Genomic DNA, 23,456 nt, shown 5'->3' on the forward strand with positions numbered 1-23,456 from the left:
CGAGTTCTTCTCTGAGACCAAACTTCCAGAAGAATGATCAGGCAGCAGCATTTGTGGTTCACCAATATCCGCTCCTCTGCAGCCACCACTGCTGAAACCCAGGCAAAAAGTGTCTGGAGTGGACTTCTAGCAAACTCCAACAGATCTGCAGCTGAGGGTCCTGTCTGTTAGAAGGAAAACTAACAAAGAGAAAGGATATCCACACCAAAAACCCACCGTATGTCATCATCATCAAGGACCAAAGGTAGATAAAACCACAAAGATAGGAAAAAAACACAGTAGAAAAACTGGAAACTCTAAAAATTAGAGCACCTCTCCTCCTCCAAAGGAATGCAGCTCCACACCAGCAAGGGAACAAAGCTGGTTGGAGAATAACTTTGACGAGTTGAGAGAAGAAGGCTGCAGAGTATCAAACTACTCTGAGCTACAGGAGGAAATTTGAACCAATAGCAAAGAAGTTAAAAGCTTTGAAAAAAAAATTGGACAAATGGCTAACTAGAATAACCAATGCAGATAACTGCTTAAAGGACATGATTCAGCTGAAAACCAAGGTACAAGTGCTAAGTGATGACTACAGAAGGCTCAGTAGCCGATGTGATCAACTGGAAGAAAAGGTATCAGTGATGGATGATGAAATGAATGAAATGAAGTGAGAAGAGAAGTTTAGAGAAAAAAGAATAATCCTTCAAAGAACAAAGTGTCTAAGAAATGTGGGACTATGTGAAAAGACCAAATCTACATCTGATTGGTGTACCTGAAAGTGATGGGGAGAATGGAATCAAGTTGGAAACACTCTGCAGGATATTTCCCAGGAGAACTTCCCCAATCTAGCAAGGCAGTCCAACATTCAGATTCAGGAAATATGCAGAATGCCACAAAGATACTCCTTGAGAAGAGGAACTCCCAGAAATATAATTGTCAGATTCACCAAAGTTGAAATGAGGAAAAAATGTTAAGGGCAGCCAGAGAGAAAAGTCAGGTAACCCACAAAAGAAAGCCCATCAGACTAACAGCAGATCTCTTGGCAGAAACTCTATAAGCCAGAAGAGAGTGGGGCCCAATATTCAACATTCTTAAAGTCAAAAATTTTCAACCCAGAATTTCATATCCAGTCAAACTAAGCTTCATAAGTGAAGGAGAAATAAAATACCTTACAGACAAGCAAATTCTCAGAGATTTGGTCACCACCAGGCCTGTCCTAAAAGAGCTCCTGAAGGAAGCACTAAATATGGAAAGTAACAACCAGTACCAGCCACTGCAAAAAGATGCCAAGTTGTAAAGACCGTCAAGGCTAGGAAGAAACTGAATCAACTAACGAACAAAATAACCAGCTAACATCATAATGACAGGATCAAATTCACAGGTAACAATATTAGCTTTAAATATAAATGGGCTAAATGATCCAATTAAAAGACACAGATTGGCAAAATGGATACAGAGTCAAGACCCATCAGTGTGCTGTATTCAGGAAACCCATCTCGCGTGCAGAGATACACATAAGCTCAAAATAAAGGGTTAGTGGAAGATCCACCAAGCAAATGGAAATTGAAAGCAAATGGAAAACAAAAAAAGGCACGGGTTGCAATCCTAGTCTCTGATAAAACAGACTTTAAACCAACAAAGATCAAAAGAGACAGGGAAGGCCATTACATAATGGTAAAGGGATCAATTCAAAAAGAAGAGCTAACTAACCTAGATATATATGCACCCAATACAGGAACACCCATGTTCATAAAGCAAGTCCTTAGTGACCTACAAAGAGACTTAGACTCCCACACAATAATAATAGGAGACTTTAACACCTCACTGTCAACATTAGACAGATGAATGAGACAGAAAGTTAACAAGGATACCCAGGAATTGAACTCAACTATGCACCAAGCTGACCTAATAGACAGCTACAAAGCTCTCCACCCCAAATCAACAGAATATACATTCTTTTCAGTAACACACCACATCTACTGCAAAATTAACCACATAGTTGGAAATAAAGCACTCCTCAACAATTGTAAAAGAACAGAAATTATAACAAACAGTCTCACAGACCACACTGCAAACAAATTAAAACTCAGGATTAAGAAACTCACTCAAAACCACTCAACTACATGGAAACTGAACAATGTGCTCTTGAATGAGCACTGGGTAAATAATGAAATGAAGGCAGAAATAAAGATGTTCTTTGAAGCCAAAGAGAACAAAACTACAAAATACCAGAATCTCTGGCACACATTCAAAGCAGAGTGTAGAGCGAAAATTATAGCACTAAATGCCCACAAGAGAAAGCAGGAAAGATCAAAATTGACACCCTAACATCACAATTATAAAAACTAGAGAACCAGGAGTAAACACATTCAAAAGCTAGCAGAAGACAAGAAATAACTGAGATCAGAGCAGAAGTAAAGGACATAGAGACCCAAAATACCTTCAAAAAATTAATAAATCCAGCAGCTTGTTTTTTGAAAAGATCAATGAAATTCATAGACTGCTAGCAAGACTATTAAAGAAGAAAAGAGAGAAGAATGAATTAGATACAATAAAAAATGATGAAGGAGATATCACCAGCGATCCCACAGAAATACAAACTTATCAGCAGAGAATACAATAAAGATCTCTACACAAATAAACTTGAAAATCTAGAAGAAATGGATAAATTCCTCGACATATATGTCCTCCCAACACTAAAACAGGAGAAAGTTGAATCTCTGAATACACCATAACAGGCTCTGAAATTGAGGCAATAATCAATAGCTTACCAACCAAAAAAAGTAAAGGAACAGATGGATTCACAACCAAGTTCTACCAGAGCCACAAAGCGGAGCTGGTACCATTCCTTCTGAAACTATTCTAATGAATAGAAAAAGAGAGAATTCTCCCTAACTCATTTTATGAGGCCAGCATCATCCTGCTACCAAAGCCTGGCACAGAGACACAACCAAAAAACAGAATTTTAGACCAAAGTCCTTGATGAGCATTGACGCAAAAATCCTCAAAAAAATACTGGCAAACTGAATCCAGCAGCACATCAAAAAACTTACCCACCATGATCAAGTGGGCTTCATCCCTGGGATGCAAGGCTGGTTCAACATACACAAATCAATAAATGTAATCCAGCATATAAAGAGACCCAAACACAAAAACCACATGATTATCTCAATAGATGCTGGAAAGGCCTTTGACAAAATTCAACAATGCTTCATGCTAAAAACTCTCAATAAATTAGGTATAGATGAGATGTATCTCAAAATAATAAGAGCTATCTCTGACAAACCCACAGCCAATATCATTCTGAATGGGCAAAAACTGGAAGCATTCTCTTTGAAAACTGGCACAAGACAGGGATGCCCTCTCTCACCACTCCAATTCAACATAGCGCTGTAAATTCTGGCCAGGGCAGTTAGGCAGGAGAAGGAAATAAAGTGTATTCAATTAAGAAAAGAGGAAGTCAAATTGTCTCTGCTTGCAGATGGCATGATGGTATATCTAGAAAACCCCATTGTCTCAGCCCAAAATCTTCTCAAGCTGATAAGCAACTTCAGCAAAGTCTCAGGATACAAAATCAATGTACAAAAATCACAAGCATTCTTATACACAATAGCAGACAGACAGCCAAATCAGGAGTGAACTCCCATTCACAATTGCTTCAAAGAGAATAAAATACCTAGGAATCCAAATTAAAAGGGACATAAAGGACCTCTTCAAGGAGAACTACAAACCACTGCTCAATGAAATGAAAGAGGGTAAAAACAAATGGAAGAACATTCCATGCTCATGGGTAGGAATAATCAATATCATGAACATGGCCATACTGCCCAAGATAATTTATAGATTCAATGTCATCCTGATCAAGCTACCAATGAACTTTCTTCACAGAATTTGGAAAAACTACTTTAAAGTTTATATGGAACCAAAAAAGAGTCCACAACACCAAGTCAATCCTAAGCCAAAAGAACAAAGCTGGAGGCATCATGCTACCTGAGTTCAAACTATACAACAAGGCTACAGTAACCAAAACAGCATGGTACTGGTACCAAAACAGAGATATAGACCAATGGAACAGATTGCAGCCATCAGAAAAAATGCTGCATATCTAAAACTATCTGATCATTGATAAACCAGACAAAAACAAGCAATGGGTAAAGTATTCCCTATAAATGGTGCTGGGAAAACTGGCTAGCCATATGGAGAAAGGTGAAACTGGATCCCTTCCTTAAACCTTATAGAAAAATTAACTCAAGATGGATTAAAGACTTAAGTGTTAGACCTAAAACCATAAAAACCCGAGAAGAAAACCTAGGCAATACCATTCAGGACCTAGCCATGAGTAAGAACTTCATGTCTAAAACACCAAAAGCAATGTCAGTTAAAGCCAAAATTGACAAATGGGATCTAATTAAACTATAAGCTTCTGCACAGCAAAAGAAACTACCGTCAGTGTGAGCAGACAACTTACAGACTGGGAAACAATTTTTGCAACCTACTCATCTGACAAAAGGGCAATATCCAGAATCTACAATGAAATCAAACAAATTAAAAAAAAAAAAAAACCATCACAAAGTGGATGGAGGATATGAAAAGACACTTCTCAAAAGAACACATTTATGCAGCCAAAACACTCATGAAAAAAGGCTCACAATCACTGTCCATCAGAGAATTGCAAATCAAAATCAAAATGAGATACTATCTCACACCAGTTAGAATGGCAATCATTAAAAAGTCAGGAAACAACAGGTGCTGGAGAGGATGTGGAGAAATAGGAAAAATTTTACACTGTTGGTGGGACCATAAACTAGTTCAACCCATGTGGAAGTCAGTGTGCCGGTCGCTCAGGGATCTAGAACTAGAAATACCATTTGACCCAGCCATCCTATTACTGGGTATATACCCAAAGGATTATAAATCATGCTGCTATAAATACTCTTGCACACGTTTGTTTATAGTGGCACTATTCACAATAGCAAAGACTTGGAACCAAACTAAATGTCCAACAATGATAGACTGAATTAAGAAAATGTATCACATATACACCATGGAATACTATGCAGCCATAAAAAATGATGAGTTGATATTCTTTGCAGGGACATGGACGTAACTGGAAACCATCATTCTCAGCATACTATGTGAAGGACAAAATACCAAACACTGCATGTTTTCACTCATAGGTGGCAATTGAACAATGAGAACACATGGACACAGTAAGGAAAGCATCACATGCCAGGGACTGTTGTGGGGTGGGGGGAGGAGGGAGGGAAATTATTAGGAGATATACCTAATGCTAAATGATGAGTTAATGGGTGCAGCACACCAACATGGCTCATGTATACATACGTAACAAACCTGCACATTGTGCTTATGTACCCTAAATCTTAAAGTATAATAATAATAATAATAAAACTATCAGAGGTGGGACAATAGGCACTGTAACAAATTATTACAAATTTAGTGGCTTAATACAAGACAAGTGTATAATCTTACACTTCTGTAGCATAGGAGTCCAATACAGGTCTTATTTGTCTAAGATTGAAGTGTGCACCAAACTGTGCTCCTTTTGGAGGCTCTGGAGGATAATTTGTTTCCTTGTACTTTCTAGCTTCTAGGGGCCTCCTGCATTCCTTAGCTAGAACCCCTTCCTCCATTTTCTAAGCCATCAACATCACATTGCTTTTAGCGTTCTTCTGTCATTTCCCTCTGACTTTTCTCTTTTGCTTCCATCTTCTACATTTAAGGCCGTTGTAATGGCATTGATCAAGCTGTATCATCCTGGGCAATCTTCCTATCTTAAGGTCACCTGCTGAACAACCTTAATTTCTCTTTGCCATGAGCACTCACGTGCTCACAAGTTTTAGAGATTTGGATGAGGGCATCTTAGAAGAGGTCATATTCTGTTTTGTCCCCTCAGCTGGACATTTGGAAACTATCCCAGATTCTCCTCTTGTCCTCATTTTCCCAATTTAATCTGTTATCTAATTCTGTGTAGCTACCTCATCAGGGCCTCTGGCACAAGAGTTCCTTGGAGATTCTTCAAAAGCCCCTATTTAAAGCAATGGACAAATCAAGCAGACCATGATTACACGTTCATGCCAATGCAGGTATGTCAGTCATGGCAGTTGCTTTATTTGTATTATATATTGGAATACTAAGTAATACGTGTTTTGTTGGTGAAGGGAAGTTGGAGGATGTCACAAATTTTATATAAAAAAGTTGAAATTAGGTTGGGCATGGTGGCTCATGACTCTAATCTCAGCACTTTTGGGGCTCTAATCTCAGCACTTTACAATCTCATGATTCTAATCTCAGCACTGCTGGGGTCTGCCGATCACTTGAGGCCAGGATTTCAAGACCAGCTTGGGCAATATGGTAAAACCCTGTCTCTACTAAAATTACAAAATTTACCCTGGCATAATGGTGCATGCCTTTAATCCCAGCTACTCAGGAGGCTGAGGCAGGAGAATCTCCGGAACCTGGGAGGTGGAGTTTGCAGTGAGCCAAGATCATGCCACTGGCTGGGAATCTTTGATCTAGACCTGTGCTGTCTATTACATAGCCACTATCCACATGAGGCTATTCTTGTTTAATTAAAAATCATTTCTATAATTACAGTAGCCACAATTCTGATACTCACTGGCTTTCATATTGGACAGCACAGAGGTACAACATTTGCATCCTTGGAGAAAGTTCCACAGATTGGACAGTGCAGAATAGAAATATGTGTCTCACCTTTTCCCAATACCCTCAAGTGTTTGCTAAGTGATTGCAGCTATTGCCTTCCCTTCCTGTGGCAACAGGGCCATTTTCTCCCAGGGTTTCCCATTCTTCCACTTCACCTGTCAGTTTTCCTTTGTCAAAATTGAATGAAAAATTACAGCGTTCTTGCTTCTTCAGCTGTTTACCAAAGGAAAACAAAATTAGCAACTCACAATAAGTATGGAATGTATATAAAGTAAGCTCTGTCTTATCTTCTGCCCTTCTGTGTACTTGGTAACAGCAACCTCATGCAATTTTTCTTTGAGTTCCCTTCTGTCTGTCCTCCTGCTGAGTTAGCACCATGCTGCTCACACATTTGTGGCTTTTCATATAGGGATAAGTGAGGGGATGCATGTTATCTCCCTTATGCACACACTGACACACCCACACTAAACCACACACACACAATCACACACACATTTGCCCACCCTTTTTCGGTGCTGTTGCTGCTTCAATGTTTGCACTGAAGAAAGTAACAACCACTTCTTTTGGCTCTAAAATTTAGCCCAGCAATAATTCATGATATCATTGTTTACTTTATTCAATTTTCTACTGCCCATCCTTTCTCCCATCATATTCTCTGGAGAATTATTGCCAGTTCCTGTAGTTTTTCATGGCTTTTGTATCATTCCTTTGTTACCCGATTTTTCTATCTCATCTGTTTTCATCTCTTTTCTAAAGCAGGAGCTGAGGTTTTCTTTGGAAGACCAGATAGTGAATATTGTTGGCTCTGTGGGTAACCCTGATTGCAGATACTTAACTGTGCCATTGAAGGGTGAGAGCAGCTTAGATGGTAGTGAGAATGTGGACAAGGATATAGTCACCACATCTCAGTGTGCATTTGGCCTTTCCATGTTATTCTAGATAATATTAATTGAGCATATCATATAAGTCAAATATTGTGCTGGGAACTTTACCGTGAAGTGATACAAAATTACTACATAAAGGAAAAGACCAACAGTAGATTAAAGACTCCCTCTATTCACATTGCAATTAAGTAGCAGAAGTAGACAGAACCCAACTTCGTTCTATTGCAAATCCCTTGTGTTAAAAACACACACAGTGGGGTTACCGTTGCATATATTCATCCATGTCCCCACTCAACATTCATTCATCTGTATTTTAATTATCTGTGCTAGAAGCCATGGAATTGCTTATGGATTTTCCCCAGTTTCTCATATGTTCATTTCATTTGTGAATCTGTTGAAGTTTTTTGTTTTTTTGTTTTGTTTTGTTTTTGAGTCAGAATAGTTCAGCTGACTGCCATGTCAGGTAATTCTCTCCTGTCAGCCTCCAAAGTAGCTGGGACTACAGGCACACACCAATATGTTCAGAAAGTTTTAGTATTTCTGTAAGATGTATTTTTTGCAGAGAAGTATTTCGTCTTCCATGGTGTTGCCTTGGCTGGTCTCAAATTCCCAGGCTGAAGCACGCTGCCTGCCTCAGCCCTCCAAAGTGCTGGCATTACAGGCCTGAGCCATTACACTTGTCCAAATCTGTGAAACTTTATTGTAAGGTCTCTCAGTACCTCAAAGTGTCTTCCTTTATGGAATATTTCTTTCATCTCTTATAGCATACAAAACTTCTTTTCTTATAAATTGGTGTGTCAAGAGGCATATCATAGTCTCTTTTATTTGCAATGACATATATTATAGCACATATAGTTCAGGTAGAAAGAAGAAAAATAGGGCACAAAGTGCCGCATTTCTTCTCTTTTCTAAGTGACATGAGGGAGACTTGGTTTTAGCTTCCCCCAATGGATACCTCATGGACATTTCTAAGGCAAGCTAATTAATTCCTTGGTCTTCTCACCACTCTCTGTGGTCCTTAACTTACTGTCTACCTCTGTTAAATCTTGTAAGTGTCAGTGCTGGCACTAACTGCTCCAGTCCAAGTGAAGCCTAGCTTACTCCACCAGACATTCAAGGTCCCGTGGGCTGAATGTGCCATACTTGCAGATCATGAGAATGTTGTCTGTGATTTTATGTTAGTGGTCTTCTAGTTTTCTTATAGAAATATATAAGATTCTACAAGAAATATCACAGTTATATCATTTGTTTATTCCAGAAGTCATTCATCTTCACTATTACCCGGGAAATAGTGACAAGCTTACTGGCATCTTCCAAGTTTAAGTTAGAAAGCAAAACAAAAGAAGAATTTTACACCTCTCATTAGTCATCTTTGAATTTCAATATTGACTGCCAAAAATATGCACTGTTTTTTACTTCATCAGTAGGCATACATTTAAGACCATGTCTAGGAGCTTCTACTTTGTAGTTGTTGGCCACCATGATAATCCAGTTTTTGAAATGGAGTTTTTGCCAGCTGGAAAGGCAGAATCCAAAGTGTATGAAGAAGCTTACATTTAATAAGAATTTTTATTATATTGTAACAATATAGTGTAATGTGATTTTAGAACTGGAAGATTGGAACAGAGGAGGTAAATGAAATCCAACACAAATAAATGAGGCTTCCTGTGGAGTTCCAGAGACTGATTGAAGCCAGTCAATGAATATCCTGGAAGTTGTTTATTCATGCTTTAATTCAGCACAGACTAGCCTGACCTCTGACTTTCCTATGATATTCAGTTCACTATGTCATCCACCCTGAATTGTTGCTGCTTGAGCACTTAAAAGCCTAGTTCACCTGTAGCAAGTTGGAGCCTTGAAATGTCATCCATGAATGTTCAGGCAGTTTTCATGAATTACATTTTTCATCAGGACCTACTGGGTTTCATCCATTGAAATTCAGACAGTTTCCATGAATCATGTTTTTGATGAGGACCTACGAGGTCCAAAAAGACCCTCAGTGACCCCTAGTGGCACTTCCTGGCTGGGTCATACATGCATGCTTTCCTCCCCAGTGACCACCTTGGTAATACACTGGAAGCTCAAAAGCAACACAGAGATGATGCCACCTGATTTTCTTGTCAAGAATGTTTCCAGAAACCCAGCTTAGCTCGAGAACATGTTGTCATTCGGAGCAAACAAGCCCATAGATTTTTGTCATGAGAAGAGCCAAGTCCTTTCCAATTTATGTTTCTAATACATTTCTGGAACATTTGTACTGTTTCCCTCAAGCACCCAAGTCAGCTTTAATGGCTTTTGAGGAATTCATATAGTAAGTTGCTTGTAATGTATAATGTTTAATTGTGTGATACTTTTCAACTATTCTGGACTTGTCACCAAAATATGATAGACAAGATTATGTGGCAGGTGTTGTTGTGACATTATTTTCTCATATTATGAGAACAATACTCATTAAAAATTGTTTTGAGTACTTGTAGCAGTATTACTTCCTGGGATGCAGCTACATGTGTATAGTTTCTGTGCACTCCACTGGTCCCATGGTGGACAAAGGAGCACACATAAAAATAATTTGTTGCATACATTGACTTTAATTCTTTCTCCTGCTACCATTCACTTTGTTAAGGCACTTTCACATTTTGTTCCTAAGCTTTCAGGATTGATCATCATTTTAAAAGAAACTACTGCTTGACTAGACACAAAAACATCCATTTATCTAAAGATTCACTTAGGTTTTTCATGACAACATGAGTGAAGTAAAGAATGCTTTAGATGTCAGAGACATTTTCGGACAATGGGCCACCCACCTCCAGCCCAGTATCGAGAACAGCTTCTTCAACAAGGAGGCTGTCTCTGTTTCCTGTGGCTGTTGTAACAAAGTACCAAAAATTTAGTGGCTTTGGACAGAAGAAATGTATGGCCTCATTTCTGAGAGCCACTGTCTACAATCACAGTGTCAGTAGTGCCATGCTTCCTATGCAGGTCTTAAGGTAAGAACCTTTTTGGTTAATCTCCCAGCTTCTGGAAGTTCCCTGGCTTGCATCAGTGTAATTCCAGTCTCCCTGTGTCATTTTTCTCCCTGTGTGTATCTCCAAAAGTTTCTTTTTTCTAAATACTCATGTCGTTTTGTTAGGGGCCCACCCTACTGTAAAATGAGATCATTTGAAATAACCATGTCTACGTGTAACCTCTCCTTCCAAATGAAGACACATTCTGTGGTACTGTTCACTTCGGACGTCAACAAAGGAATTTTGGAGAGAATACACTTCAACCCATAACTGAGGTGTCATTTTAAAACTATAGTTTGAAAGAAAGAATTAGATATAATGAGAAAACAGACCTCTTGTATGTCCCTTGAAAATAATAAAAAAAGCAAAGTCACACTTTCCTTTATCTGCACAAGAAAATCATCCATAGAATTTACAGTACTAAATATTTACATTCTTTATTCCTTGTGGGGAAGTTAATCTGTTGTTGCTCACACAGTCATTTATGAGTATCATCATCTGCACCAGTTCATAGATCATGCTGCTCTTGACCTCATAGATGAGAACATGTGGCTTTTGATCAACATGTTTTGAAAAGTGGGGGCAACTCCAGCAAGTGGTTTGTGTCAGCATTCATTACTTCAGGACATAACTTTACTTTTTAGTAAAGTTAATTAACTAATGTTTGGGTTCACAAACCAAAAGATGATGGAAGACAGATGCCAGGCTCTGAGATTGTACACTTCATAATTTGTATGAATTTAAAAGTTTCCATTCATGGGACTACTTTTCTTTTGTTAAGGGAGAAAATATTTTGTTGGACAGCTAATTTTAAAACGAAGTCTCACATTGACCAAAACGTTTATCTGAATAATATCAAGGGTGATGCTACTTTATTTTGTAGTTATTTTTTCACTTACAATGCTTATGTTCACTTTCTGGTAAAAGTAAGCTAATTTTAAACCCAGTTAATGTATTCAAATCTTCCATCACAAATACATGGTCTTTGACTAATTTGAGGAATATTGTATCAATGAACTGGTTGCTTTTTTAAATTATTATTTCTAAGAAAACCATTCCCTTAAATATGTCACATATGAGAATTATTATTCTTCATGGCATAAGGCAAGAAGATGGAATAAATCACTTCTTTACTGATGTTTATGATTTACATATGAAAGTAAGGCATGTTCTATAATTTTAAAAATCTGATGATAGAGAAAAAAATTTGATCTTTGTCAGGAAACTGGCCTTTTGAAGTAACTCCCTTAGGCTGCACATCTTACCTTTCAGACTGCCTTTTCTCATCATGCAAGGAGGCAGCCTATATAATAGAAAAGTAAATAAAAATGTAATCTGAAATGTTTCCATCTACTTTCCATCTACTTTCAAATAAGTTGCTGTGCTACTAATAGAGATCATGACCTAGCAGGAATTGAGTTTTCTGTGATCAAATAGTCATTCAAGAAGAAAGTTGCCAGTTGTTTATTTGGTTTGGTTTTTTTATTTGTGATTTTATTGTTGTTCTTATGAAGTCTCACTCTGTTGTCCAGACTGGAGTTCAGTGGCATGATCCTGGCTCACTGCAACATTTTCTTCCAGGGTTCAAGTGACTCTCCTGCCTCAGTCCCTGGAGTACCTGGGACTACAGGACCCAATGCCATGTGTGATGTGTTTTTGTATTTTTAGTAGAGATGGGGTTTCACTGTTTTCATGTTAGCCAGACTGGACTCAAACTCCTGACCTTAGGTGATTTACCTGCCTCTGCTTTCCAAAGCCCTCAGATTACAGCCATGAGTTGCAGCGACTGTCCAAGTTACTTGATTTTCATGTAACCATCCAAAAATAAATTTCAGAGTGAAGATATGTTAGACAGATTTAAAACTAACATATTCTGCAGTTGGAAATGATATGTGATAGGACACACATTCACATTAATTCTTTTATACATTTAGAGATATTATAAAAATGTATATGCAGTGTACACAGGAGTACTCAAGAAGCCAAGAAAACACATGTGTGGTGCTTAGTGTTGCATATATGCTTCTGCCAGTGGCTAGGAATGGTGGTCCTGCTGATTATTTCCTTTCCCTCGGAGAGTAAACCGTTGATAATTATATTTGGAAAAAGTTGTCAGTCAGTTTTTAGGAGAGTTGTCAGAGAAAATCCAGGATTACATTAACATTTGTACTCATCCTTTTAGATGCATCAAAGGTCTCTGTTGAAGCAATAAAAAAATTGAACAGACCATGGATACACACTCATATCAATTTAGTACTTTGGTCATGGCAGTGCTTTATTTGTATTATATATTGGAATTCATATTGATGCTTGTTTTGTGGGTGAAGGCAAAGTGAAGGAAGTCACAGAACTTTTATAAAAAGTTTGGAATTGCCCTGGGCATGGTGGCTTATGCCTCTAATCTCAGTATTTTGGGAGACAGAGATGATACACCACAGGAGGCTGGGAATCATCTCTTTGTTCCTATAACAAGATCTTACTGTAAAATATGTAATGTCCATTGAAAACCAGGTTATACAACCTGTTCTAATGCTAAGCACTTGAACAATTTTGTTCCACTCTGAATTAACTTTAAGCAAGTAATTCTAAGGTTTTGTCTTGTGTCCTTGTGTGAAATAGCTACCATCATTTTTAACCCACTTATTTGATTCTTACAATAAAGATATTTGTTCAAGATTGTGGTAGTTTAATATTCATTTTTAAAGTGCTGCCAACCACAGCTGTTTTTGTTCTATTTCCCCTATCGGTAGTGTCCAAACTAATATGATGTCTTAACCTGTTAGGTAGCACTCATATTAAAACAAACTAAATCCAAGAGCTATTGGTGTAGAAAAAGTAAAACTCATCTAGAAATCTGGAAGTAATTTCAGCAAGCACATATTTTTTAATATGGTTGTTCCTGCCCTCAATGAGCATAAAATCCTGAGGATTATGATGAAATCCAACCAAGAGCAGCAGAGTGAGTGACAGCAGGAAGACATGGCCGAGGTGCATGACATTGGCACTCTGAATATAACCTTTCCTCCAGGCTAATGAAAGTGAGGTGGAACTAGTAATCCACGTCCTGGGTGTATACTAGTAAAGTTAAGTGCCAAATTTCATGTGCGGCCAATTCTTTGAAGGAGCTGGAAGGAAAGTGGAGCATTAAGTGGGACCTCATATGTTGGCTGCAGAAAAAAGTATCACAGGTGTGAATCTGTGAAGAAGAGCACTGGTGCACATGGGTAGAAATATGAGCTGATAGATAGGAGCTGATCATGAGGAAAAATAAGCTGGCAAAGCTTGGATCTACTAGGCAATGTCCCTTGAAGGCTCTTTAACATGAGGAAAGAATGAAGTCAGTCTTAAAATCAGGCTCCCCTTAGCACATGTACGTTAGGACTAAGCTTGTTTTCTTCTTAGTGCTCCAAAAGTGATCCAGAAGAAATGTGCATATGGAGTTTCATTCTTTTGTCATAGCCAAAATTTCCTAGGATACTTCCTTTGGCATGGACAGAGATACTGTTGATCTCTGTTTTCCCCATGCTGTACTTGTGATCTTTAACTTTTCAGTCACTTCAACACTTCCTGGTTGTTGGTCCAGAGTTCTAGAAAGCACTGACTGTCCAGACACCACCTTTCACTGGGTACCACACTGGGGCATTTCTCTACTTATCAATTTACTACTCGGTATTACATGTTTATTGCAATAAAAGTTACATGGTGGTGTCTTCATATAAAAGTGAAAACTTAGGTTTATACAGAAACCTAAATAATTTTGTTCTAAGATAAGAAACAGTGGGAATGTTTTATCTTCAACTAGAAAACTTTCCCCAACGATGAAAGTTAACAAAAATATTTATTTAATTGGAATGCAATTGTTATTTTGTATCCTCTACTCAGAACACTGTAATTATTACTTATGTTATTAAATGCACATGTGTCTATTCTTCAAGTTCTGTAGTTAGCCTTTTTCTATAAACTGAACTCTCTGTATGGAAAAGCTTTCCATTCTTAGCTTGCATCTAGCTGGATGTATGACAGACTGTATGGAGCAACTTCTGTATCACTGGGAACCACACTTTGTTCACACTGTGGAGCATCATTTATGGTTCTTTTGTCCAGGGTAGCTCTGCAGATGCTTCTGACTGCTCCTGCTCCCACACTCACCACCTGCTTTGTTCTGCCACCATTTTCTATTGTATTTTTTATCAAATGTTTCCAGATGGCAATATTGGGTGGGGTCAGGAAGAGAAATGTTTTGATGTAAGTTTTCAAAACTCCACTCTGTATATGACAGCCACCTCCCCTCATCCATCATGTCCTTTGATACCTCCATCACTCCCCAGTGGCAGGTCTCATCCACATTCAGTCCAAGCTTCGGTTGCTTCCATAGAATCAGATAGTTACCAACTGCAGAGAATGTGAACATCCACAAGAGGCCACAATTTGCTTTATCAAGTCTGATCATTGCGGCAAGGATTTTTTTTGAAACAAACACAAAAATCCTAGAAAGCAAATCACTAAACAATGTTCAGTAATAGAGGAGACACTAAGTAAATATGTGGCATAATAAAGATGGCTTGATTTACCCTCTGCCAAAGTACAATCCTTCTTAGTATTTCCTCTGAGAGTGATAAGGTTACCTTCTGTCTTGTGTGAAAAAGAAATGGTTTAACTTCAAGTAGTAGACTTTCCACAAGGGTGAAGAAAGTAACACAAATATTAACTATCCCATTAGTGGAATTGTAATTTTGTATCCTCTACACACATATTATATTTCTTAAATCAGTCATCAAATGCAGATTTGTCTTTTCTCCAAGTTCAGGAGTTAGCCTTTTCCTTAAAGCTGAACTCTGGGTATGGAAAGGCTTTTTATTCATGGAGAGCTTCAATTTAGCAGGATGTGGGACAGACAGTATGAAGCAACTCTTGTGCCACTGTTGGCCCTCCCTCCTCCTGGGGCTCTGAAACATTATATATGATGGTAGAAGCTCATGAATGGCATACAAATGATGGAGTAATTGCTAGTGAGTATAATTCTAATGCTATGTAGAATGAAAATAAAAAAGGTTAAGTCATTTTGAAAAGAATAAAGAAGTAAATTAAATAAGAATGCTTTACAAATGCAGTAGATGCTAATCTTTGATATCTAACATTATTGTTTTAGGAAATCATTTTGTTTCACCAAGAATACAATACTAATTGCCTAAAAATCATGTACATATAAAGAGTAGTATCTGATTTTTCCAGGAAAAAAATCCAAGTCTGAATTCTATAGTAGTCAAGTTTCTTATTTTAATTATAATTAAAGTCTTGGTCATCTCATTTATTAGCTCTCTAATTTACATATGAAAATCAAAGAAACATTTTCAGAAACCATTACAGTTTATAAATGTAAAGTGCCATTATTGAGCAAATATAGTACTCTATGAGTGGATTTGTCCCATCTCCCATCAACTAATGACACAGCTATATAAACTTGTTGAATTTTATTAGTAAGTAATACACTGTTACAAACACTAATTCTCTTCTCCATGTCCATGTTGATTTTGTGTATACATGTGAGTGGTTAGAATGTGTCTGCCTAATCTCTAACACTCAACAGAAAGATGAGCTAGAGGTCACATTTATATGAATGATTGACTCAGACAATTAGCAGATCATTTTAAGTAACTTGTTAAAATCACAAATATTTTACTATCTAAAATTAAGTTCTATGGTCACACATTTCTGTAATGAATGTGTTATTTGTATTATTAATATATACCTTCAGGAGAAAATAAATTTTACCGTTTACTCTTCCTGCTCTGACGACCTCTGTACTTTCTTTTTCTCAGCCTAGCCTGACTACATCTGAGATGCTGGGATAATTTTAGTAGAGTAGGAGCATATATTATACAAACGTAAACACAATACTTAATTTTAAAGTAAAAGTATCAAACTTAAGAAATCACAAAAACTTTGTTTTGCACAATTTAACTTCAGATTTTAGTTGCTCATACCAACGCATGGTCGGTTTATGATATAACCTAAGTTTAATTTTAATTGCCAAGGTTCAGTATGGTTCAGTATATATTTGTACATGTTAAGGCATTTAGGTAGTGTGTTTTAGGTTTTAGGAATTCTTGCATTTGAGAAAACTGAGTCAACACATTTGCATCGCTTTGTGTACCATTACCTGTAAGGTTCCCGAAAGTACTCAAGAATCAAACTTGCTAATGTCTCTATGAAGAGAAATGGATATTCTCTTTAAGGGTGAAGGATACATGAATGCAGACTGAAATAGCTTCCCTCAATTAAGTCTTTATTGCATCAGAAATTGAGTTATATACCAATCTTATTTTAAAAAGTATTGCTTAATTGATCTTTTTCAATTTCAGATAAAGTATTTTGAATCTGTCTTAATTATGATTTTGAAAATACAGTACTGAATAAACAGCTCAGGTAGGATACAAAGCATCATAATAAAAAATACAATACAAAGTGATCTGCCTATTATAGGGTGTATGTGACTTAGATTTGCAGAGTAAAAAGCATCTTGCAGTTGAAAAGGGTTGCTTTGTTAAGTTGATTTTTTTTTTAAGTATACAGTGGGTCCAGACTTAGTATTGACATAACTTGGCTTTTTAGTAATTATGTGAGATATTCCGTGTGACTTGATAAACCATCAGAGGATAACAAAGGGCATATATTAGTAACATCTCACTGTCTATAGCATAGAAAATTTCACAATAGACCACAGTAAGGAAGTATTCAAAATTATCTGTAGAAAAAAATTGTAGGTGCGCTATAGTAGAAAAGCTGGCAATGTAGAACATATGTGTGGACAGATTTATGAGCTCTTAATGAGTTAGAATAGGCAGTTGTTAGCAATTGGATATTTGAGAAAGTGGGGTAGGAAAGAGATCTTAACACCTATGTCCTGGGTGTGATTTGATAAGCTGAGAGAATAGTAATGCAATTTACTGATAGAAAAATAGGGAACCTGTTTGAGCAGGTTGCATTTTAGAAACATATGGGACACCAAATAAAAAATTGTAATGGGGAGTTGGATACATATTTCCAGAATTTGGAATCATCTAAAAGCATACATGTGTTACTACAGAAGTAACAATGAAAAACAGTCATAGAAAGTAATGTCCTAGAATGGAAACTTTTTTGGAAAAGTTAATGTTGTCATGGCAGACAACATTAAGTTATCCAAAAGCAGTCTGTAGCATCTAAGTAGTTAGACTATCAGTATGTAAGAAAAAGAGCTTTATTTCTTTTTTTTTATTACTATTATTTGTGTGTGTGTGTGCATGTGTGTGTAAGAGGAATTCTCGCTGTCTCACCCAGACAGGAGTGCAGGAGTGGAATCTCAGCTCACTGAATCCTCTGCCTCCTGGGGTCAAGCAATTCTCTGCATCAGCCTCCTGAGTAGCTGGGATTACAAGTGCTTGCCACCATGCCTGGCTAATTTTTGGTTTTTAGAAGAGATGGGGTTTCACAATCGTGGCCAGACTGGTTTCGAGAAAAATTATAATTTTAAAGAACTATGTTTGTGCTAAACACAAATCTTTAGCATTCTTCTAGAATTCTTAGTTGTGTCATCTGCAGTAAAATAAGCCTAAGGATTGCACCAGAATTAGTTGCCCAACTAATTAGTTGCCCAAGGAGATTCAAAGTTTTATTGTTATAGGTTTCTAGAAACCATCAGACTATATATCTGGAAATTCTATACACACATGCCCACACACAAACACACAATTTTCACTCAAAAGACATTATAATAAGCACACTGAAAATCTGATAATAAAATAATTAAAAAGCTGTAGAACACAATAATTAAAGGCAAAAGATAATTTTAAATTTAAAACAACTGAAATATTAGATTTTAACAATTAAAATTTTCTAATTGTTCTTTGGTCCACCATCATAGATTTCAAGAAGATAATTAATGTTGCACGAATGACATTGAGTTCCCTATCAATGAAATTTAATTTATACCATTTTAAAAATTGTTTGTATTCATATATTGTTTATTATGTAACTTCTTCTATTTGCTCTAAAGTAAGGCTAGATCACATCTTAGCCTCATCTCATCCAAGGAGGTGTTTACAGTAAAGGTATACATGTTGACATAATGTGGAATATAGTTGATGTGGATTAATGTGGGTTTCATGTATAAATTTATTATTCTCTTTATTAAGATAGGCTTGAAATGTTTTGTCTAATGAACATTTAATCTATTCCATAGGCAGTGTTCAACAGATATATATCAGCATCTGCTGAGTACCAACACTGTTCAAGGCAGCAGATAACAATATAGGCAAAGATAATATTAATCCAAATTTCACATGAAAACTTTTGATACTATTAATAATGTGGCAAATGACATGATTTTCACTTTATTATAATTTTTAAGAGAATAAGAATATGAAATGTGTATTGTTTAAGTGTTACAAGAAGCCTATCCACGTTATTCTTTACCTGAAATTAGATTACAAAAATTACCTTTTTCAAAAGAAATATATATTATAAATGTTCCTATGGCAAAAAGAAAAAAAACCTGGCCTCTGACTTGGAATATAATATCATTTTATTAAATAAGATACATAGTAGAGAGAAAAAAACTGTTTTATTTATCTGTCATGGTAATGACAAAAAAGACAGAGGTCTTTTTTTTGTGATTTTTAATATTGACTCCTAAGAACAGTAAACAGTTGGCAGTGTAAATATGTTGCAATTTAACCAGCTGTGAAAGAAAATGACTGATCATTAGTAAATCAGGCAATTTTTATTGTTGCCATTGAAAATTGTTGTACTCATCGTGTGTGTTCTTTTACTGTCAGAAATGAAATCAATTTTGTACTGCCAATTAATATCACTGTTTTATTATCATGGGATTCTAGCTTTACATTCTAAAATGTGGTCTCTGAGAAATGAGTAAAAACCAAGTAAGTTTTGTTTTTTCTTTAAAAAGGAAGTCATAAAATGCTACTCACATTTAGTAAAAATAATGAGGTGAGTGGGACATGGTGGTGCATTTGTCTAATCCCAAGTAGTTGGAAGGCTGAGGCAGGAGTGTTCCTTGAACCCTGGAGTATGAGGCCTCACTGAGCTATGAGCTATCATCTTGTCCCTGTAGTCCAGCCTGGGCCATGGAGCATAATCTTAAGTATAGAATAAAAAATAGAACTGTGAAAAGTAATATAGCATTACAGTTTTTAATTCGCTTGTAGTAATGCATGGATAGTATATTTAACCAAAATATTTTAAATTGGTCATACACCAAGAGGTCAGATATTTGGGTCAGATTGCTAACTAGCTCCTCAACTGGCTAAATCTGTAACAATTGGTGAAGTATTTGTTCTACCTGTAATCGATATTTTATTTGTTAAATGGATTTACTAATGCTACCTGCTTAGGAAATTAACTGATATTGATTAGATTACCTCAAAAACTTGTTCTGAATGACACATATTAGGCAGTAAAATATTAGCTACTACTACATATTATAAATTATTTTCTTCTGCTTATTTTTAAAGCTCATAGTGCACATGATAAAATTCCAGAAGACCGAGAATGGCTGTTATATACAATAGAACACTGTAAGAGTCACTATCAAAAATGAGTATATCAGTGCATAAAATGTATGGTAGGTTTATTTAGCAGTCATTTCATTGTTTATCATAGTGTTTTTTCTTACAATTTTGTAGAAGCCTCTGTCAGAATTAAGAACTCTTTGAGAAAAGAATAATCATGGATGATTGAAATTAACATTTTAAGCTGATACTGAAAATTATTCTGAATTCTATTACATTTATATTTGTATTTTCTTTCGAAGGCTAATGGAAGTCTTAAAAAGAAAATGGATACTTCCCTGCCAGGGGAGACACCATGATCACGAAGGTGGCTTTCCCAAGGCAAGGCGGATCTATTGCACTCTAGATGTGCTGACCCATGAAATTTCCCCAAATGTGGGAAACTCAACTGCATAATTTGTGGAAGTGAAGGATTGTGTTTGTGCTTTCACATGGGAAAAAAAAAGAAAGAAAATTGAGTCATTTAGTGTATGTAGAAAATTGAAAGGGAACCATATACTGGAAAGAATTAAATATGCCTACAAAAATTGTTGTCCTACAGTAAAAAACAATAAAACATCAAATTGTTATTTATTAGAAAAATCAAATAGTGCTAGGATGACACTTGCAAATGCTTGAGAACTTTGTCTAGATGAGGTGGCTGGGGGAAGACCCCAAAGTTCAGCAACTATATCTGGGAGAAAGAGAAGTAATTTTTAAATGTGTAAGCCAATGTTTATGTATTAATATTGCCCTTAAAAATATTTATTTTGTGAAATGATTAGCAATGGTTTGTTTGTTCTTAAAAAGTAATTTCCTTTTGGAAGCAGCTTGTGTGAAATGGGCTAAAAATTATGTAGCTAAAATAATTCAGAATTTTTCCCTAAATTATAAATCATTTGCAGGAATTGTAAAGATGTTATAGCTGTCAGCTTTCTTGCATTTCTTAAAAGTTTATTCTAATGAAGAAAATAAAATATAAGTTATAAAGTTACTTTTATAATCAAGTTGTCAATCTTTTTAAATATTTAGAATTTGGAGCCAGTTGACCATGATGTTTTAGATGGGCATAAGACCTCTCCAACAGAAGATGCTCCATTATATCCTCATTCAACAGGCTCTATGTATCAGCAGGTTAAATAATAATAATAATAATAATAATTTTCTTTTTCAAAACTCATTTTGATGATTTACTTATATGGTCTTCAATTATTATTTTATTACATATTTTGTAACTTATCATCTGTGACTGCAAATTAAAAAAAAATTTCTAGGACAGCTATGGCAAGATGATTGGAGGAAGAATAGTTTAAGTGGGATCATGTTTTATTTTACCCTTGTGATATTTTCTTTGTAATTAGGTGCTACCTTGTCCTAGTTCATAAAAATGTGTGATATTTCAATAAGAGCATAATTTATTTAGTCTTTCTCAAAATCTAGTGGCAGTAAAACTTAACAATTTTACCAGCTTTAATATGAAATTTATTGTAAAGAACAAATACTGACCAAAAATATAAATAAAATCAATTCATGAGCACTTCTAAGTTAAAAAAAATATTTGTGTTAAAATATTCTGGGAAGATTAGCCACAATGTGAGTAATGCAGTTTTCTTTTCTCTTTTCTCTTTTCTTCCCTCTTTTCTCTTTTCTCCCCTTCCATTCTCTTTCCATTTCTTTTCCTTCCTACATTCCTTCCTTCCTTTCTTTATTTCTTTCCTTTCTTTCTCCCTTTCTTCTTTTCTTTCACTTGTTCTTTTGATAGAGTTTCTCTTGTTGCCTAGGCTGAAGTGCAATGTTTGTGATCTTGGCTCACTACAACTTCCACCCCCAGAGTTCAAGCGATTCTCCTGTTTCATCCTCCGAAGTAGCTGAGATTACAGGCATGCATCTGGCTAATTTTGTATTTTTGGTAGAGACAGTGTTTCACTGTGTTAGGGTGTTCTGGATCTCCTGAGTTCACAATCCACCCACCTCTGCCTCGGTCTCTCAAAGTCCTGGGATTACAGGTGGTGAGTCATTGCACCCGGCCAGGTTAATCATTTAAAGCTTGTCTTGTGCTGTAACATTTAGCATGACTTCCCATCAAGTTCATGTAGCCAAGGGATGGAATTACCTAAATTACAACAGTTGCCCAGAATAACAGCTGTATTGCTCAGAAACCTTATTTTTTATCACCAGAAAAAATATAAAATGGTGAAAAATGTAAAAAACAAGAAGATTTTAATTCTACACGTTCTTCACATTTAATGTTTGATAGTTTAATTTCTTGTTGAGATAAAGAATATGGATAGATTTTAATAGAAATTCTAAAATATTAAAACCAATATGCACAATTTTCATATGTCACAATGTGTGAAGCATAGTAGATTATATATTTGTGCTTGGAGCACTTTTGTGGTAGAATTTATTAAGTGATACCTCTAAAATTTGGTTTCATCTTATCCCAGTGAAGTGCATATTATCAGAATCCACAGTACGTTGAAGCACCATTGTGCCAAGATTTCTGACTGCTTTGCTAGCCAGTCAAAATTTTCCTTGAAAGCAGTAAGTCTCCTAGTTTATTTCTATATTATTTTAAAGCTTTTGTTGTTAGATATAGGGTTTACTGAAGATATAATCGCCTTCTGATTTTAAATAATTCATATAATTTTTTATTTGATGTAATATCTCAACACCCATTGTTGGAAACAATAGTATATGAAGTGTGTTGTGTAGCTTGAGGAACAGCAATTTGTTTGTTCAAATTGGTTAGAATATACTATGTTTTTATCTTTTTATAGTAGATAAGCAGTAGCATCAACCACTATGAATGCAAAATGCAGTCTACCTTAGTCAAGACTTATAAATACACCATTAGGGCTACTGATATTGGTACATTGTAATCCAACTATGTTATGGCCCTTCCTAGTTGGCCTATTGTTATTTGCAGTCTATGTTTCTCTTCTGGCCTAGACTTAGATTTTGGAATTTCTGTTCCTTAGAGAGTGTAAGAGAAATATGTGTAGATTAATCTTATCTCTGTATTACTGCTGCATCTCTATAAGTTTGCTACCTCAAGTGAATGCATCATGTTTTCCTGGTTCTAATCACCTCCCAATCATCCTGGAGAGGATTCTTCAAATGGAAATCAACATGTCCTTCTTTAATGCACCCCTTAAATTATTACTGACATATTTGTGTAAACAGCTTTCCACATCTAAACTTCTAGTTATTTTGAAATCTATAACAAATTATTCATACCTATATTCTCCTTCCTATACAATCAAACTTTAGAACCTATTCCTTCTAACTGTATTTTTTACCCATCAACTGACTCACTTATTTGTTTGCTCAATATCTTTCACAGTCTATAA

The 23,456-nt window shown here is 36.1% G+C and overlaps 1 non-coding gene across 1 annotated transcript; it reads left to right on the forward strand.

Moving 5' to 3' along the window:
• The first annotated feature begins 20,394 nt into the window (after positions 1 to 20,394).
• On the forward strand, positions 20,395 to 20,554 carry LOC129026033 (U1 spliceosomal RNA). Its single transcript, XR_008497415.1, has one exon. It is a non-coding gene; the product is annotated as a U1 spliceosomal RNA (small nuclear RNA).
• Positions 20,555 to 23,456: the final 2,902 nt, after the last annotated feature.

Source organism: Pongo pygmaeus, chromosome Y (genome assembly GCF_028885625.2).
Source record: "Pongo pygmaeus isolate AG05252 chromosome Y, NHGRI_mPonPyg2-v2.0_pri, whole genome shotgun sequence".
Taxonomy (NCBI): domain Eukaryota; kingdom Metazoa; phylum Chordata; class Mammalia; order Primates; family Hominidae; genus Pongo; species Pongo pygmaeus.